Source organism: Strix aluco, unplaced genomic scaffold, assembly GCF_031877795.1.
Source record: "Strix aluco isolate bStrAlu1 unplaced genomic scaffold, bStrAlu1.hap1 HAP1_SCAFFOLD_33, whole genome shotgun sequence".
In the NCBI taxonomy this organism is placed as follows: Eukaryota; Metazoa; Chordata; class Aves; order Strigiformes; family Strigidae; genus Strix; species Strix aluco.
Genome location: NW_027436647.1, coordinates 320,683 through 330,406, shown reverse-complemented (window position 1 = coordinate 330,406; position 9,724 = coordinate 320,683).

Genomic DNA, 9,724 nt, shown 5'->3' with positions numbered 1-9,724 from the left:
GCTGTTGTTCTGGAGAGCTTGCAGAGCACTGGGGAAAGGCAGGCAGAGAATTCCCTGCTAGCACCTTCTCTGTGCCTGGGAAGAAGAAGTGTTCACATTGCTTCGCAGAATCGCTTTTCTGCAGAAAACACTAACACTTGTTCAGAACAAAAGAAAGCACAGAGCCCCAGATTTTATGTTGTCCTGGAGAGCTTGCAGAGCACTGGGGAAAGGCAGGCAGAGAATTCCCTGCTAGCACCTTCTCTGTGCCTGGGAAGCAGAAGTGTTCACATTGCTTCGCAGAATCGCTTTTGTGCAGAAAACACTAACACTTGTTCAGAACAAAAGAAAGCACAGAGCCCCAGATTTTATGTTGTTCTGGAGAGCTTGCAGAGCACTGGGGAAAGGCAGGCAGAGAATTCCCTGCTAGCACCTTCTCTGTGCCTGGGCAGCAGAAGTGTTCACATTGCTTCGCAGATTCGCTTTTGTGCAGAAAACACTAACACTTGTTCAGAACAAAAGAAAGCACAGAGCCCCAGATTTTATGTTGTCCTGGAGAGCTTGCAGAGCACTGGGGAAAGGCAGGCAGAGAATTCCCTGCTAGCACCTTCTCTGTGCCTGGGAAGCAGAAGTGTTCACATTGCTTCGGAAGAATCGCTTTTGTGCAGAAAACACTAACACTTGTTCAGAACTAAAGAAAGCACAGAGCCCCAGATTTGCTGTTGTTCTGGAGAGCTTGCAGAGCACTGGGGAAAGGCAGGCAGAGAATTCCCTGCTAGCACCTTCTCTGTGCCTGGGAAGCAGAAGTGTTCACATTGCTTCGCAGAATCGCTTTTCTGCAGAAAACACTAACACTTGTTCAGAACAAAAGAAAGCACAGAGCCCCAGATTTTATGTTGTCCTGGAGAGCTTGCAGAGCATTGGGGAAAGGCAGGCAGGGAATTCCCTGCTAGCACCTTCTCTGTGTCTGGGAAGCAGAAGTGTTTACATTGCTTCGCAGAATCGCTTTTGTGCAGAAAACACTAACAATTGTTCAGAACTAAAGAAAGCACAGAGCCCCAGATTTTATGTTGTCCTGGAGAGCTTGCAGAGCACTGGGGAAAGGCAGGCAGAGAATTCCCTGCTAGCACCTTCTCTGTGCCTGGGAAGCAGAAGAGTTCACATTGCTTCGCAGAATCGGTTTTGTGCAGAAAACACTAACAATTGTTCAGAAGTAAAGAAAGCACAGAGCCCCAGATTTGCTGTTGTTCTGGAGAGCTTGCATACACTGGGGAAAGGCAGGCAGAGAATTCCCTGCTAGCACCTTCTCTGTGCCTGGGAAGCAGAAGTGTTCACATTGCTTCGCAGAACCGCTTTTCTGCAGAAAACACTAACACTTGTTCAGAACAAAAGAAAGCACAGAGCCCCAGATTTTATGTTGTCCTGGAGAGCTTGCAGAGCACTGGGGAAAGGCAGGCAGAGAATTCCCTGCTAGCACCTTCTCTGTGCCTGGGAAGCAGAAGTGTTCACATTACTTCGCAAGAATCACTTTTCTGCAGAAAACACTAACACTTGTTCAGAACGAAAGAAAGCACAGAGCCCCAGATTTTATGTTGTCCTGGAGAGCTTGCAGAGCACTGGGGAAAGGCAGGCAGGGAATTCCCTGCTAGCACCTTCTCTGTGTCTGGGAAGCAGAAGTGTTTACATTGCTTCGCAGAATCGCTTTTGTGCAGAAAACACTAACACTTGTTCAGAACAAAAGAAAGCACAGAGCCCCAGATTTGCTGTTGTTCTGGAGAGCTTGCAGAGCACTGGGGAAAGGCAGGCAGAGAATTCCCTGCTAGCACCTTCTCTGTGCCTGGGAAGCAGAAGTGTTCACATTGCTTCGGAAGAAACGCTTTTGTGCAGAAAACACTAACACTTGTTCAGAACAAAAGAAAGCACAGAGCCCCAGATTTGCTGTTGTTCTGGAGAGCTTGCATAGCACTGGGGAAAGGCAGGCAGAGAATTCCCTGCTAGCACCTTCTCTGTGCCTGGGAAGCAGAAGAGTTCACATTGCTTCGCAGAATCGCTTTTGTGCAGAAAACAGTAACACTTGTTCAGAACAAAAGAAAGCACAGAGCCCCAGATTTTATGTTGTCCTGGAGAGCTTGCAGAGCACTGGGGAAAGGCAGGCAGAGAATTCCCTGCTAGCACCTTCTCTGTGCCTGGGAAGCAGAAGTGTTTACATTGCTTCGCAGAATCGCCTTTTTGCAGAAAACACTAACACTTGTTCAGAACAAAAGAAAGCACAGAGCCCCAGATTTTATGTTGTTCTGGAGAGCTTGCATAGCACTGGGGAAAGGCAGGCAGAGAATTCCCTGCTAGCACCTTCTCTGTGCCTGGGAAGCAGAAGTGTTAACATTGCTTCGCAGAACCGCTTTTCTGCAGAAAACACTAACACTTGTTCAGAACAAAAGAAAGCACAGAGCCCCAGATTTTATGTTGTCCTGGAGAGCTTGCAGAGCACTGGGGAAAGGCAGGCAGAGAATTCCCTGCTAGCACCTTCTCTGTGCCTGGGAAGCAGAAGTGTTCACATTGCTTCGCAGATTCGCTTTTGTGCAGAAAACACTAACACTTGTTCAGAACGAAAGAAAGCACAGAGCCCCAGATTTGCTGTTGTTCTGGAGAGCTTGCAGAGCACTGGGGAAAGGCAGGCAGAGAATTCCCTGCTAGCACCTTCTCTGTGTCTGGGAAGCAGAAGTGTTTACATTGCTTCGCAGAATCGCTTTTGTGCAGAAAACACTAACAATTGTTCAGAACTAAAGAAAGCACAGAGCCCCAGATTTGCTGTTGTCCTGGAGAGCTTGCAGAGCACTAGGGAAAGGCAGGCAGAGAATTCCCTGCTAGCACCTTCTCTGTGCCTGGGAAGCAGAAGTGTTCACATTGCTTCGCAAGAATCGCTTTTCTGCAGAAAACACTAACACTTGTTCAGAACAAAAGAAAGCACAGAGCCCCAGATTTTATGTTGTCCTGGAGAGCTTGCAGAGCACTGGGGAAAGGCAGGCAGAGAATTCCCTGCTAGCACCTTCTCTGTGCCTGGGAAGCAGAAGTGTTCACATTGCTTCGCAGATTCGCTTTTGTGCAGAAAAAACTAACACTTGTTCAGAACTAAAGAAAGCACAGAGCCCCAGATTTTATGTTGTCCTGGAGAGCTTGCAGAGCACTGGGGAAAGGCAGGCAGAGAATTCCCTGCTAGCACCTTCTCTGTGCCTGGGAAGCAGAAGAGTTCACATTGCTTCGCAGAATCGGTTTTGTGCAGAAAACACTAACAATTCTTCAGAACTAAAGAAAGCACAGAGCCCCAGATTTGCTGTTGTTCTGGAGAGCTTGCATAGCACTGGGGAAAGGCAGGCAGAGAATTCCCTGCTAGCAGCTTCTCTGTGCCTGGGAAGCAGAAGTGTTCACATTGCTTCGCAGAACCGCTTTTGTGCAGAAAACACTAACACTTGTTCAGAACAAAAGAAAGCACAGAGCCCCAGATTTTATGTTGTCCTGGAGAGCTTGCAGAGCACTGGGGAAAGGCAGGCAGAGAATTCCCTGCTAGCACCTTCTCTGTGCCTGGGCAGCAGAAGTGTTCACTTTACTTCGCAAGAATCGCTTTTCTGCAGAAAACACTAACACTTGTTCAGAACAAAAGAAAGCACAGAGCCCCAGATTTTATGTTGTCCTGGAGAGCTTGCAGAGCACTGGGGAAAGGCAGGCAGAGAATTCCCTGCTAGCACCTTCTCTGTGCCTGGGAAGCAGAAGAGTTCACATTGCTTCGCAGAATCGGTTTTGTGCAGAAAACACTAACACTTGTTCAGAACAAAAGAAAGCACAGAGCCCCAGATTTTATGTTGTCCTGGAGAGCTTGCAGAGCATTGGGGAAAGGCAGGCAGGGAATTCCCTGCTAGCACCTTCTCTTTGTCTGGGAAGCAGAAGTGTTCACATTGCTTCGCAGAATCGCTTTTGTGCAGAAAACACTAACAATTGTTCAGAACTAAAGAAAGCACAGAGCCCCAGATTTTATGTTGTTCTGGAGAGCTTGCAGAGCACTGGGGAAAGGCAGGCAGAGAATTCCCTGCTAGCACCTTCTCTGTGCCTGGGAAGCAGAAGTGTTCACATTGCTTCGCAGAATCGCTTTTCTGCAGAAAACACTAACACTTGTTCAGAATAAAAGAAAGCACAGAGCCCCAGATTTTATGTTGTCCTGGAGAGCTTGCAGAGCACTGGGGAAAGGCAGGCAGGGAATTCCCTGCTAGCACCTTCTCTGTGTCTGGGAAGCAGAACTGTTTACATTGCTTCGCAGAATCGCTTTTGTGCAGAAAACACTAACACTTGTTCAGAACAAAAGAAAGCACAGAGCCCCAGATTTTATGTTGTCCTGGAGAGCTTGCAGAGCACTGGGGAAAGGCAGGCAGAGAATTCCCTGCTAGCACCTTCTCTGTGCCTGGGAAGCAGAAGAGTTCACATTGCTTCACAGAATCGGTTTTGTGCAGAAAACACTAACAATTGTTCAGAACTAAAGAAAGCACAGAGCCCCAGATTTGCTGTTGTTCTGGAGAGCTTGCATAGCACTGGGGAAAGGCAGGCAGAGAATTCCCTGCTAGCACCTTCTCTGTGCCTGGGAAGCAGAAGTGTTCACATTGCTTCGCAGAATCGCTTTTCTGCAGAAAACACTAACACTTGTTCAGAACAAAAGAAAGCACAGAGCCCCAGATTTTATGTTGTCCTGGAGAGCTTGCAGAGCACTGGGGAAAGGCAGGCAGAGAATTCCCTGCTAGCACCTTCTCTGTGCCTGGGAAGCAGAAGTGTTCACATTGCTTCGCAGATTCGCTTTTGTGCAGAAAACACTAACACTTGTTCAGAACAAAAGAAAGCACAGAGCCCCAGATTTGCTGTTGTTGTGGAGAGCTTGCAGAGCACTGGGGAAAGGCAGGCAGAGAATTCCCTGCTAGCACCTTCTCTGTGCCTGGGAAGCAGAAGTGTTCACATTGCTTCGCAGAATCGCTTTTGTGCAGAAAACACTAACACTTGTTCAGAACAAAAGAAAGCACAGAGCCCCAGATTTTATGTTGTCCTGGAGAGCTTGCAGAGCACTGGGGAAAGGCAGGCAGAGAATTCCCTGCTAGCACCTTCTCTGTGCCTGGGAAGCAGAAGTGTTCACATTGCTTCGCAGATTCGCTATTGTGCAGAAAATCTAACACTTGTTCAGAACTAAAGAAAGCACAGAGCCCCAGATTTGCTGTTGTTCTGGAGAGCTTGCAGAGCACTGGGGAAAGGCAGGCAGAGAATTCCCTGCTAGCACCTTCTCTGTGCCTGGGAAGAAGAAGTGTTCACATTGCTTCGCAGAATCGCTTTTGTGCAGAAAACACTAACACTTGTTCAGAACAAAAGAAAGCACAGAGCCCCAGATTTTATGTTGTCCTGGAGAGCTTGCAGAGCACTGGGGAAAGGCAGGCAGAGAATTCCCTGCTAGCACCTTCTCTGTGCCTGGGAAGCAGAAGTGTTCACATTGCTTCGCAGAATCGCTTTTGTGCAGAAAACACTAACACTTGTTCAGAACAAAAGAAAGCACAGAGCCCCAGATTTTATGTTGTTCTGGAGAGCTTGCAGAGCACTGGGGAAAGGCAGGCAGAGAATTCCCTGCTAGCACCTTCTCTGTGCCTGGGCAGCAGAAGTGTTCACATTGCTTCGCAGATTCGCTTTTGTGCAGAAAACACTAACACTTGTTCAGAACAAAAGAAAGCACAGAGCCCCAGATTTTATGTTGTCCTGGAGAGCTTGCAGAGCACTGGGGAAAGGCAGGCAGAGAATTCCCTGCTAGCACCTTCTCTGTGCCTGGGAAGCAGAAGTGTTCACATTGCTTCGGAAGAATCGCTTTTGTGCAGAAAACACTAACACTTGTTCAGAACTAAAGAAAGCACAGAGCCCCAGATTTGCTGTTGTTCTGGAGAGCTTGCAGAGCACTGGGGAAAGGCAGGCAGAGAATTCCCTGCTAGCACCTTCTCTGTGCCTGGGAAGCAGAAGTGTTCACATTGCTTCGCAGAATCGCTTTTCTGCAGAAAACACTAACACTTGTTCAGAACAAAAGAAAGCACAGAGCCCCAGATTTTATGTTGTCCTGGAGAGCTTGCAGAGCATTGGGGAAAGGTAGGCAGGGAATTCCCTGCTAGCACCTTCTCTGTGTCTGGGAAGCAGAAGTGTTTACATTGCTTCGCAGAATCGCTTTTGTGCAGAAAACACTAACAATTGTTCAGAACAAAAGAAAGCACAGAGCCCCAGATTTTATGTTGTCCTGGAGAGCTTGCAGAGCACTGGGGAAAGGCAGGCAGAGAATTCCCTGCTAGCACCTTCTCTGTGCCTGGGAAGCAGAAGAGTTCACATTGCTTCGCAGAATCGGTTTTGTGCAGAAAACACTAACAATTGTTCAGAAGTAAAGAAAGCACAGAGCCCCAGATTTGCTGTTGTTCTGGAGAGCTTGCATACACTGGGGAAAGGCAGGCAGAGAATTCCCTGCTAGCACCTTCTCTGTGCCTGGGAAGCAGAAGTGTTCACATTGCTTCGCAGAACCGCTTTTCTGCAGAAAACACTAACACTTGTTCAGAACAAAAGAAAGCACAGAGCCCCAGATTTTATGTTGTCCTGGAGAGCTTGCAGAGCACTGGGGAAAGGCAGGCAGAGAATTCCCTGCTAGCACCTTCTCTGTGCCTGGGAAGCAGAAGTGTTCACATTGCTTCGGAAGAAACGCTTTTGTGCAGAAAACACTAACACTTGTTCAGAACAAAAGAAAGCACAGAGCCCCAGATTTGCTGTTGTTCTGGAGAGCTTGCATAGCACTGGGGAAAGGCAGGCAGAGAATTCCCTGCTAGCACCTTCTCTGTGCCTGGGAAGCAGAAGAGTTCACATTGCTTCGCAGAATCGCTTTTGTGCAGAAAACAGTAACACTTGTTCAGAACAAAAGAAAGCACAGAGCCCCAGATTTTATGTTGTCCTGGAGAGCTTGCAGAGCACTGGGGAAAGGCAGGCAGAGAATTCCCTGCTAGCACCTTCTCTGTGCCTGGGAAGCAGAAGTGTTTACATTGCTTCGCAGAATCGCCTTTTTGCAGAAAACACTAACACTTGTTCAGAACAAAAGAAAGCACAGAGCCCCAGATTTTATGTTGTTCTGGAGAGCTTGCATAGCACTGGGGAAAGGCAGGCAGAGAATTCCCTGCTAGCACCTTCTCTGTGCCTGGGAAGCAGAAGTGTTAACATTGCTTCGCAGAACCGCTTTTCTGCAGAAAACACTAACACTTGTTCAGAACAAAAGAAAGCACAGAGCCCCAGATTTTATGTTGTCCTGGAGAGCTTGCAGAGCACTGGGGAAAGGCAGGCAGAGAATTCCCTGCTAGCACCTTCTCTGTGCCTGGGAAGCAGAAGTGTTCACATTGCTTCGCAGATTCGCTTTTGTGCAGAAAACACTAACACTTGTTCAGAACGAAAGAAAGCACAGAGCCCCAGATTTGCTGTTGTTCTGGAGAGCTTGCAGAGCACTGGGGAAAGGCAGGCAGAGAATTCCCTGCTAGCACCTTCTCTGTGTCTGGGAAGCAGAAGTGTTTACATTGCTTCGCAGAATCGCTTTTGTGCAGAAAACACTAACAATTGTTCAGAACTAAAGAAAGCACAGAGCCCCAGATTTGCTGTTGTCCTGGAGAGCTTGCAGAGCACTAGGGAAAGGCAGGCAGAGAATTCCCTGCTAGCACCTTCTCTGTGCCTGGGAAGCAGAAGTGTTCACATTGCTTCGCAAGAATCGCTTTTCTGCAGAAAACACTAACACTTGTTCAGAACAAAAGAAAGCACAGAGCCCCAGATTTTATGTTGTCCTGGAGAGCTTGCAGAGCACTGGGGAAAGGCAGGCAGAGAATTCCCTGCTAGCACCTTCTCTGTGCCTGGGAAGCAGAAGTGTTCACATTGCTTCGCAGATTCGCTTTTGTGCAGAAAAAACTAACACTTGTTCAGAACTAAAGAAAGCACAGAGCCCCAGATTTTATGTTGTCCTGGAGAGCTTGCAGAGCACTGGGGAAAGGCAGGCAGAGAATTCCCTGCTAGCACCTTCTCTGTGCCTGGGAAGCAGAAGAGTTCACATTGCTTCGCAGAATCGGTTTTGTGCAGAAAACACTAACAATTCTTCAGAACTAAAGAAAGCACAGAGCCCCAGATTTGCTGTTGTTCTGGAGAGCTTGCATAGCACTGGGGAAAGGCAGGCAGAGAATTCCCTGCTAGCAGCTTCTCTGTGCCTGGGAAGCAGAAGTGTTCACATTGCTTCGCAGAACCGCTTTTGTGCAGAAAACACTAACACTTGTTCAGAACAAAAGAAAGCACAGAGCCCCAGATTTTATGTTGTCCTGGAGAGCTTGCAGAGCACTGGGGAAAGGCAGGCAGAGAATTCCCTGCTAGCACCTTCTCTGTGCCTGGGCAGCAGAAGTGTTCACTTTACTTCGCAAGAATCGCTTTTCTGCAGAAAACACTAACACTTGTTCAGAACAAAAGAAAGCACAGAGCCCCAGATTTTATGTTGTCCTGGAGAGCTTGCAGAGCACTGGGGAAAGGCAGGCAGAGAATTCCCTGCTAGCACCTTCTCTGTGCCTGGGAAGCAGAAGAGTTCACATTGCTTCGCAGAATCGGTTTTGTGCAGAAAACACTAACACTTGTTCAGAACAAAAGAAAGCACAGAGCCCCAGATTTTATGTTGTCCTGGAGAGCTTGCAGAGCATTGGGGAAAGGCAGGCAGGGAATTCCCTGCTAGCACCTTCTCTTTGTCTGGGAAGCAGAAGTGTTCACATTGCTTCGCAGAATCGCTTTTGTGCAGAAAACACTAACAATTGTTCAGAACTAAAGAAAGCACAGAGCCCCAGATTTTATGTTGTTCTGGAGAGCTTGCAGAGCACTGGGGAAAGGCAGGCAGAGAATTCCCTGCTAGCACCTTCTCTGTGCCTGGGAAGCAGAAGTGTTCACATTGCTTCGCAGAATCGCTTTTCTGCAGAAAACACTAACACTTGTTCAGAACAAAAGAAAGCACAGAGCCCCAGATTTTATGTTGTCCTGGAGAGCTTGCAGAGCACTGGGGAAAGGCAGGCAGGGAATTCCCTGCTAGCACCTTCTCTGTGTCTGGGAAGCAGAACTGTTTACATTGCTTCGCAGAATCGCTTTTGTGCAGAAAACACTAACACTTGTTCAGAACAAAAGAAAGCACAGAGCCCCAGATTTTATGTTGTCCTGGAGAGCTTGCAGAGCACTGGGGAAAGGCAGGCAGAGAATTCCCTGCTAGCACCTTCTCTGTGCCTGGGAAGCAGAAGTGTTCACATTGCTTCGCAGGTTCGCTTTTGTGCAGAAAAAACTAACACTTGTTCAGAACGAAAGAAAGCACAGAGCCCCAGATTTTATGTTGTCCTGGAGAGCTTGCAGAGCACTGGGGAAAGGCAGGCAGAGAATTCCCTGCTAGCACCTTCTCTGTGCCTGGGAAGCAGAAGAGTTCACATTGCTTCACAGAATCGGTTTTGTGCAGAAAACACTAACAATTGTTCAGAACTAAAGAAAGCACAGAGCCCCAGATTTGCTGTTGTTCTGGAGAGCTTGCATAGCACTGGGGAAAGGCAGGCAGAGAATTCCCTGCTAGCACCTTCTCTGTGCCTGGGAAGCAGAAGTGTTCACATTGCTTCGCAGAATCGCTTTTCTGCAGAAAACACTAACACTTGTTCAGAAC